This window comes from Berghia stephanieae, chromosome 2, assembly GCF_034508935.2.
Source record: "Berghia stephanieae isolate SIO BIC M18660-M18661 chromosome 2, UCSD_Bste_1.3, whole genome shotgun sequence".
Classification (NCBI taxonomy): Eukaryota; Metazoa; Mollusca; class Gastropoda; order Nudibranchia; family Aeolidiidae; genus Berghia; species Berghia stephanieae.
In genome coordinates, this window is record NC_088361.1 from 38,590,185 (window position 1) to 38,600,184 (window position 10,000).

Below are 10,000 nucleotides of genomic sequence, written 5' to 3' on the forward strand. Positions count from 1 at the left end.
TCAATTTCGTTCCTTCAAAAGGAAAGAGTGAATGATTCAGTTGAATCCTGCAGTTGTGTATCTTGAGTCAATATATCACACAATGTAATGCATTCGACCTTGAGGCCTAGATAGGTCACAAAAACAAAGTGTTTTGCTGGGCAATATTGTACCGTTTAAGTGACGATAATATTGACTTCCATTTATTCACCGTGACCAAACTGACCGCTGTCCACTACACGATAACTGGCATGGACAGGGTCGAAGTTATGTAAACATTCAGAGACAGTCATTGACTGAGTAAATGAGTAAATGATCGATATAGTAAATTTACACCAAACTGAAACACGTAAGCAGAGCTCATTCCAGGTTGGTACACCCCCCCCCCCCCCCCCTATTGTTCAACCTTATAAGATTGAGATAGAGAGAGTCCAATAACAAGTAGGTACAGCTGTGACACAAATAATATAATGTTTAAATGAGACATTTAGTGAACAACATGTCATATGTGAATATTAGGATAGACTGTCAATAAACAATAAATATTAATGATTGTTGTCATATGTTTTTAATTGACCTATGTAAACTCTCTTCCACGCATCACAATATATATATATATATATATATATATATATATATATATATATATATATATATATATATATATATATATATATATATATATATATATATATATACACATATTGAATCGTGTTTGATACAAATATGGTACGAAAAGTGCTCGACATGTAGTAATGGAGTCAACAAAACAATTCAGTCCTGACGATGGCAAATTAAGCCTGAAACATTAATGTAGACTGTCTCAAACATTGTGGTAAATATTTTTAAAAATAATATATATATATATATATATATATATATATATATATATATATATATATATATATATATATATATATATATCTTTCTCCACCTCTGCCCCCTTTTTCTCTACCACAACTCTCCAATGTAAGTGAATATGTGTCCATATGTGCGTGCGCGTGCGTCTGTCGACCTCCAACATCTTTGGCTTCTCTCAATCAACTTTTCATTTCATCACTCAATCTGTTTTTTTTTGTTTTGTTTTTGTTTTTTTGTTTTTTTATTTGTTTGTTGCTTTAGGTCTCTTCCAACACAATTGAGGTTATATGAGAGACCGCTGAAACAAAAAAAAAAAAACAAGCAATCTAACAAAAATAGTACAAATGTAAATCAAAATCATAACCTAAAGATATCATAAGCTAAATTATAAATAACCAAGAACAAACAGGCAGAAGATTTACAGAAAAAAAAATATCCCCTGTCAAAAATACAATCACAAACCAAAGAAGCAGGATAGCTGTCAAATCGATCAAACAACTAACCAATCCATCAGCCAGTCTCCAAGCAAGTCACTCGACTACATAATGTATTATTCTAAACCTACTCATAAATATATAATAATCATAAAAATGTGAGCTTTTACATAGCGCAATATCCACTAAACGTGCTCAAAGCGCTTTACACTGGGATCCCGGGCCAACAGCAACATGTAGGACGGGGCATGTCAGGGGATATTATAATTTTTTTTTCGGACAGAGACAACGCTGTTAACGACCAGGTACTCATTTTACACATGAGTACGGTGAGAGAGTAAGGACCGAGGCTCGAACCCAGGACCTTCCGATCCAAAAGCCAGTGTCATACCACTAGACCACATAGCCGCAACATATGATATCAAGTTTACAATAAAATAATAATATGCGAGGTCGGATTATCAAACATTTTATCCCTTTCTCCTTTTCTCTCTTAAAACAGAAGTATAATGAACAGAAATAACGAAATCAGAATCGATTGAAAGAGGGTTGGGGGTGGGGGGGGGGGAGTGGTAGAACAAAAAAATGTCTCCCATTCTTGCGTTCTGGAATTCGAACTGTCCGAGATTCCAAAAATGCAAGAGTATTAAGAATCGTAGGTATATTATAGGATTATGTTCTAGCGAGATATGATGTAAACATGCAATTCACAGTTTGTACAGTATAATGTATAATTTATGTGCAGAGAGAGATAGAGAGAGAGAGAGAGAGAGAGAGAGAGAGAGAGAGGAGAGAGAGAGAGAGAGAGAGAGAGAGGGAGAGAGGAGAGAGAGAGAGAGAGAGAGAGAGAGAGAGAGAGAGAGAGAGAGAGAGCAGTCAAATACAGTACTATTTGTTCACACTATTAACTCATTTTCAGTATGCTTATTTACGTTATCAGCCTTATTGACAAGAAATACTAAAAATAAATGATAAATAAATAAATAAATAAAATAAAATAAATAAAATAATTAATTAAATAAAGGTAAAGCGGGTAGCATTCGGATTAGTCTTTTTTAAATTGTTTTAAATGTAATATAAGAAAGTCTCAACGACAAAGAAGCAGAAGGAACAATTGCTAACAACAACAACAACAGAGAGACAACACAAATAGAAGGGGAAAAAAAACAACAAAAAAAAACACAACAGCAGCTGGGTCGTCACGACCTTGACCTGAGGTCATCTCAAAACCCGACGAGCCAGCCGTCGACCGATTTATCCCACACCCAATGCTTCCAACGCCCCCCCCCCCCCCCCCCCCCCCCCCTCTCTCTCTCTCTCTTTCTACTCGCTACAGAGACTTTTCAACGACCCTGATGAACTTTGCTTGGAAGTTTTCAAATTCCATCCAATATACGTGTCCGTCATGCAAATGGAATCAGGTGGTATCTTGTGAGAATAAGTCACAATGATGGTGTAGTGCGCGTAGATAGAATGTACTATGCGGTACTATATGACACTCACTTTCGGATCGGAAGTTCCTGAGTTCGAGCCTCGCTTGGCTTGGAAAAGACTCTTTACTCACATTCTCTCACCGTTCCCCTGCCGTTAACAGCGTTGTCTACGTCGGGAAAAAATAATTGTCATATCGCCTAACAGGCATCATGTATCGTTCTTCACGTTACCTGTTGCTGTTGGTCAGGGACCCCCTTAAAAGCGCTTTGAGCATGTTTGGTGGATATTGCACTATATAAAAGCTCAAATGTTTTTACTGCATGCAATAGTGTCACAAATTTTGGAACCCTTATTGTTGCTATTTGTGAATAAAAATCTATTTTTCGGTTGTCAATTATACGACCTAAGGTGAAACACGTTATATCCAATGATCAGGCAAATAAACACCGTTTATTACTCAATGTTTACACAGTATTACTTTTATCATATCCATCTTCACTTTAACACAAACCACATTGAGTCGGGCGACCCTCCATTTTTAGACACTGTGCTGTGGTGCATAGAAAAATAATGATGTTACATTGCATATGACGGCATACCTTGTTTCAAAAAAAAAAAAAAAAATCAAAATCATTATGATTAATAAATAATTAAATAAATAAATAGATCAATAAATAAATAGATAAATAAATAAATGAGTGACTGAAAAAACGCCAAAAAATCTGGAGGGCCGATTTCGGAAGGTCGGGTTCATGTATTGAAGGCGAGCCGTGTATGCGTAAATATCAATAGCAAGATCTAGGATACCGCGACCATATTTTTAATCATTAAACCTTACTCGCTCATCAATCGCTGAGGTCAATCCAGGTGAAAAACAATAACACGTTTTAGCCCAAGGTTAAACCACACGCTCATCTCTTTTCGGGCTGCTGACAAAACAATAAGGCGAGCCCAACAAGTTGTAATCAACACACACACACACACACACACACACACACACACAGACACACACATACACACAGACACACACATACACACAGACACACACACACACGCACACACACATACACACGCATACACACGCCGCTTGTTCGATCGGAAGCGTTATGTTAATGCTGTGCGTTTAGCTAAAATGCTCACAACAACCACCAGCCGGATATAACGTACCAATATACAAAACTGTAACCTTGCACGTTTATAATCTGTTTGGTAGAATTTAGTGAGAACTGATCACAAATATAGATAGAATGCGCTTGGCCAAGGAGTTCACAACATTGCCATCCGGAAGTATAACGGACCAACACACAAACTCTGTGTAACCATGAACTTTTATAGTCAGGTTAATACAGTTTAGTGAGAACAACTCACAAACGCGGATGGCAAAAACAATAACAAAGGCCTGGGTGACGTCATCTGCATACTATCTATAGCTGGCTAAGAATAAACACAGAGCCGATAGCGTCAATTTCGTTCCTTCTATAGTCATCCTTATTACATACTATATTATATACCCATTACCGGAAAACCAAAAGGGTAGCAAGCAATTTGTATTGTCCGTTTCACGCTGTAGAAACCCGAGAAAACTCCGGCTCCGTGGACTCAAATCACTCGCTTCACATCTTATGATTTACAAGTGTATGAATATGCATATTTATATAATACATGTCCATGGTTTTTCCATGCTCAATGCACGTAACCAAAGATCTTATTTTTCTTAAGAAGATACTACAATGAAACAACTTCATATCTTCCCGATCGTGCGTGCCGTTTATCCCCACGCTCAAAGAATCGGACATAATATCGTCATCTATGTATTTGATCTACGGACTTGTAAATCAGCCTTTACATACACCCAATCTATCGCCTAGAAACAGATGGAATTATTGAAAAAAAAAACATTGAGAGGACGATGACCGCAGCCAGTACATACCTACAACACGGACAGACCAGAAAACAGCATATTGTCTGACAAGTATAACAACCAAAAGAGAATTTTCTCTTCCCCCCCCCCCCCCCCCCCCCCCTGCTTTTATAAGCTGGACAGCTGTCCCGTACAATGAAAAGAAAACCAAACTACCTCCCACCCAAAAAACCCCACAACAAACAAAAACAAAACAAAACAAAAAACAACAACAAGATACAAAAAACAAAACAAAACAACAACAACAAACAAAATTAAAACCGACTTAATTTCAGTTTGTAAAAAAAAAAAAAAAAAAAAAAAGAAATAAAAAAAGACAAAAAACGAAAGAAAAAAATACAAACAAACCACTTTATATTTCGATATATTAAGATGACAGCTTGTCAAAATCATAATCAGGAGGAGATTAATTTCTGAAAAAAAATTGTCGCTTAATACCGATGTATGTGTACATAAGCACCAAGGTCGAAACCATTTTCAATCACTAAAATCAGGACGGTAATCATATAATCGATACAAAAACGCCATGAGGCAAGAAGCAATTTGACAAGTTTTTGCAACAGAAATATCTTATTTTATGATTTTCAATTATGCAAGAAAATAAACCCAAACAAACCAGGGTTGTAATTTTCTTTGGAACCACCTATGATACTATGAAGTCAAAGCTTTGAGACTTTTGGATTTTATCAGAAGAATCCTATATAATTGCGCTTTAAAAATTTAAATTGAGATTTTATATAGGGCAATATCCACTAAATATGCTCAAAACGCTTTATCTTTACACGGGGTCCCTGGCCAACAGCAACCTTTAACATTTAGGACGTGACATGACCCTCATCTTGGCAAAAAACTCTCAAACCTGGGACCACTCTCCGATTTGAGAGATTTTTCCATGGTGAGGGTCATTTATAAAGATCTTGAAGGACGAGTTTTCTAGCGCAAAATGTTGAAATACGCAATTAACTGGTTAAAGAAGACAAATTTTCCCTCATCGATGAAAAAATGGAATTTTGTTGTTATCTTCTATATTATTATGTTCGCAACATTATTTTCACAATATTAATATACCATTTTCAATAAAAGATAGCAAAACGCTAAATATCTCTTACGATAGCGCATTGTGTTAATATGTGTGAAGGTGAAGGGGGGGGGGGGGGGCACGTTTATTTCAAGCAGGCTATTGATTAACAAATTCTCGGAGTGAGTAGACCTGTCAACAACACTGGGGATCAAATGACCTTGACTAGGATGGGTTGGTTAATTGATCGTTAAAACAATGGGTAGAATCAATGTAGTCAGTTTGATGAAAAGTTGGACGATTTCAGTTTATCGACCTGTAACAAACACCCGTTCCGAACGTTTGAAAATAAAACTTATTCCCAGTTCTGCAATCTCGGAAGAAAAGAAAAATCTCCAACAAAACAAAAAAACAAAAAAAAAAAAAAACAAAAAAAAACAAAAAACAAACACGCTTTTAAAATTTTGGCCAGAAAACTCGTATCTCAACGAAGTCCCAGGTTTAAGAGTTTTTGACAAGATGAGCCATTCTAATTGATCGATATAATTTCAAGAATAAGTTTTCTGGCTATAATTTTAAAACGTGTTTTTTTTTCATAGTAAGCCAGAGTAGGTAATAACAATGTCCAATAATCAAACAAATATCTAAGTAAGTGAATAAGTAAGTAAATAAGTAAGTACGTAAATTTAGTAAGTAAGTTGTGTAAGTAAGTTAAGTAGGTAAATTAAGGGCGTAAATTACGTAAGTTAGAAAGGTGGAAAGAAAGAAAAAAAATAGATACCTATTGTATTAACTAACAAAATAAATATAGACGCACACATCAAAATAAACATACAATTCGAGCAGGATGTATAAGCAGTAGTAAAATATAAGATGTTGGATATATAAATGCCACTTGTAATCATTTAGCATTCCGCGAACTTTTATTGAAAATAAAACTTTCGGAGATGACCCTATAAATTGGACACCAATATACAGAATTAAACTGTCTTTAAATTAAATGAGTTTTCTCACAGCGGAATTGGTATCTAGCAGGCTGGCAAGGCATGTTCATTTCTCCCCTATTGTGATTATGATAAAAATCTTAAAGGCGAATTCAAAGAACAAAAGCAATTGAAGCCCAGTGAGTTGGAAATTATTTCAGACAAGGCCTTTAAGCACGATCTTCGAACACTCGAGATTTCATCATAAAACTAAACCTCGCAGGCTTTTAATACACGGGCGACTGACTTCATCAAGCTCTTGAATTTATCAATTATGCCAACAAAACACCCCCAAAAAACTTCAATTTTGTACAAGAGAACATTTTGCGTATGGGTAAACACAATTTCCTGGCCACTCTTTCACTCCAGTAAATTGTAGAAAAAATATTCCCACAGCCTGGATCAGACTTCAAACCAGTTTTCTATTGCAGTGTATTTTGTTATCGACTCGACCTCTTCTAATTCGTCATGTAGGAAAAACAATGAAGAGTTGACAACATTTGAACGCTCTCTGGAAAACATTCTCCAAAGAACGCTAATTTGATGATACAAACCAGGCCAGAAGAGATGGAATGATGCACCACAGGATGGATGAGAGAGAGAGAGAGAGAGAGAGAGAGAGAGGAAGAGAGAGATAAGAGAGAGAGAAGAGAGAGAGAAGAGAGAGAAGAGAGAGAGAAGAGAGATAAGCGAGAGAGATAAGCGAGAGAGATAAGCGAGAGATATAAGCGAGAGAGATAAGCGAGAGAGAGAGAGATAAGCGAGAGAGAGAGAGAGAGAGAGAGAGAGAGAGAGAGAGAGAGAGAGAGAGAGAGATTCAATTTGTGTCAGATGCAATATCATCCGTTTCTTCTTAAATTCGTTGGGAAACAGAGACACGGCTATCAAAAGTAGCTGGCCTGGTGAGAGATGAGACTTGATTTCATTACAGCAGTCGTGCAATAAAATCCTGACAGTCTGCTAGAAGAATTGAGTGAGATCATAAAAACCGTCTATTTTATTATTGAAAAGAGATTGATTTATCTTTTTTTTTCTGATCACAATGGTCTTTAAATCATGTGAGGATTTATTGTAATGGAAAAAAAAAACATTTAGGGAAACAAGAGTCCAGTTTCCTGATGGTCTATAGAAAGAAAAAAATCAAATATCTTAATGGATGTCAGTGATCATTTCAAAACATTACATGGACCTCTAAACCGCAGTACTCTGATGAAAAAAATACAAGTTTTATTTATTATTAATTTTTCTATTATTTTTTTTTTTGGATCAAATTTTTTAACCCCCCCCCCCCCCCAAATAAAAGAACAAAACAAAACAAAAAAAGCAAACAACATCAACAACAAAAAAACACCTGTTTTTCGTTTCTTCAGTCTTCGGAAGTATTATAATATTCTTTTTTATTTATTTCTCATATAACCTTAACAATGGTCAATGGTTGAGAGGGGGAAAATTATTTATCAAAGACAAGCGTCCTGAACCTTATCATCAATCCCTTGTTACAGTTCATTTCGGTTCATGTACAATAATCAGACTTTCCGCCAAATCAAGTTGTAGACCCAACGACCGAATCAATGTTGGGTGGACATGAAGGCCAAGGAAAAAGTTCCAAAGGGGGCCCCATTTTAGACGACATCAGTTGTGCTATCTTGGTTTTTTTTTCCTCTTTTGATAATTGAATTCTACAGCAGTGCGTAATTTACTTACCTTTTAATGTGAGTTATTTCTTGCTATCTTAAGAGAATACCAAACGGAGAGCACACGCACGAGCAAAAGTCGAGAAAATACCATCAACTCTAAATCACTAATGTTTATCACAGATTATTACGTTGATGTTTATCCACTGTCTGTAAGTGTAAGGGGAAGTTGTTTTAAAGAATTTGCGAAATGTCTAACGTTTGTTGACTTTCAATAATATACAGTCCTGTTTTGGAAAAAAATTTATTGTATTTCAGCATATACTCACTTCAACACTTAATTAAATTAAATAGCACATTTTGTCAACTTCAGAAAACGATTCAATAAAATTTATCGATGAAAACATCATAATTATTATTTAAAGACGGTGGTCAATCAACAAATATTAACAGAACAGAAGCATTACAATTCGAGAGCTTGTGACGACATTGGATACTCGTCAAGCTATGATAACAGTGCCTCCTACCAGTCTGTTGAACAAGAAATAATGTCAGGATCCAGAAATATCGTGATACGGAGACGGCTGTTTAACCCTTCATCGACGCGGTTCGATTTTACTCTAACCCCACATCCCATCTTCTCCTTTTCACAGAGAGAGCAAAAATCACGACGAGACTCCGATATTATTGTGCGGTTTTGTAATCTCGTGGTATGATACTCGCCTTCAGACCTATTGGTCCTTGGTTTGAGTCCAGATGTGGGTCAAACTAATTGGAAAAAGGCTCTTTAATCACATTTTCTCACCACGCTCGGGTGTAAAATGAGCACCTGACCAGTAAGAGCATCACCTCTATCGAAAATAAATTGTATTAGCGCCTTAAACGCCTGCAGCTTGTCATAAGACTGGTACGAGACCGGGAAGTATGGTGAGCCATTTCCAGTCGAACTCTAATGAGCTGACATTGTAAGTATGTATGTAAGTGAGTGAGAAGGTGTATGCGTGAGTGAATGAGTAATTAAGTAAATAGAAGACATCTGAGTGATAATGATAACAATAACAATATCAATAATAATAATAATAATAATAATAATAATAATAATAATAATAATAATAATAATAATAATAATAATAATAATAATAATAATAATAATAATAATAATAATAATAATACTTCGATTTTTGGATCAAAAACAAAGAACGTGCTCCACCCAAGCGTATGACAGCGATGGATTAACCACTATGATAACATTTGATACACCGTTCTGAGGTACAACGACATAACGGGAATTCATTTTATTCATATTCTTTTTTTTTTTTTTTTTGAATTTTGGCCAGAAAAAAATAATTACTTCAAATATTGATGGATCAAGATTAGATAAACCCAAATTTGGCAAAAAGTCCTAAACCCAAGATTTGTTATGTCTCGGATTTAAGGCTTATTGGCAAGTTGGTGGTAATTTGAATCGAGTCAGTATTAAGAAGCATTATGAATTAAGTTTTCTGGCCAAAACGAGAGACATAGTACGTCTTATCAGGATACACCAAGATTGTATTGATCAAATATTATGATTGTCACTAATGTAAATACATGGCAACTCGGAAAACGTTCAAAACTTGGGTCACAGTAACCATGAAAGGAAAAACGAACAAACGAACAAACAAAACAAAAACAAAATAGCTGACATAAAGATAAAAAAAAAAACAAATAAATATTTTAAAAGATTTACAAGACGT

At 35.5% G+C, this 10,000-nt stretch overlaps 1 protein-coding gene across 9 annotated transcripts in view; it reads right to left on the bottom strand.

The window, feature by feature from the left end:
* Nucleotides 1–10,000, bottom strand: part of LOC144964838 (5'-AMP-activated protein kinase subunit gamma-1-like) — a 378,380-nt gene that overhangs the window by 116,436 nt on the left and 251,944 nt on the right. Inside the window, exon 1 of one of the 9 annotated variants that reach the window (XM_078899546.1) lies at nucleotides 8,335–8,796. The exons of the other annotated variants lie outside the window; for them this stretch is intronic. The gene's annotated coding sequence lies outside the window, so the exon portion shown is untranslated. Of the gene's footprint in view, nucleotides 1–8,334; nucleotides 8,797–10,000 lie in introns of those variants that run through there. 9 annotated transcript variants of the gene reach the window in all.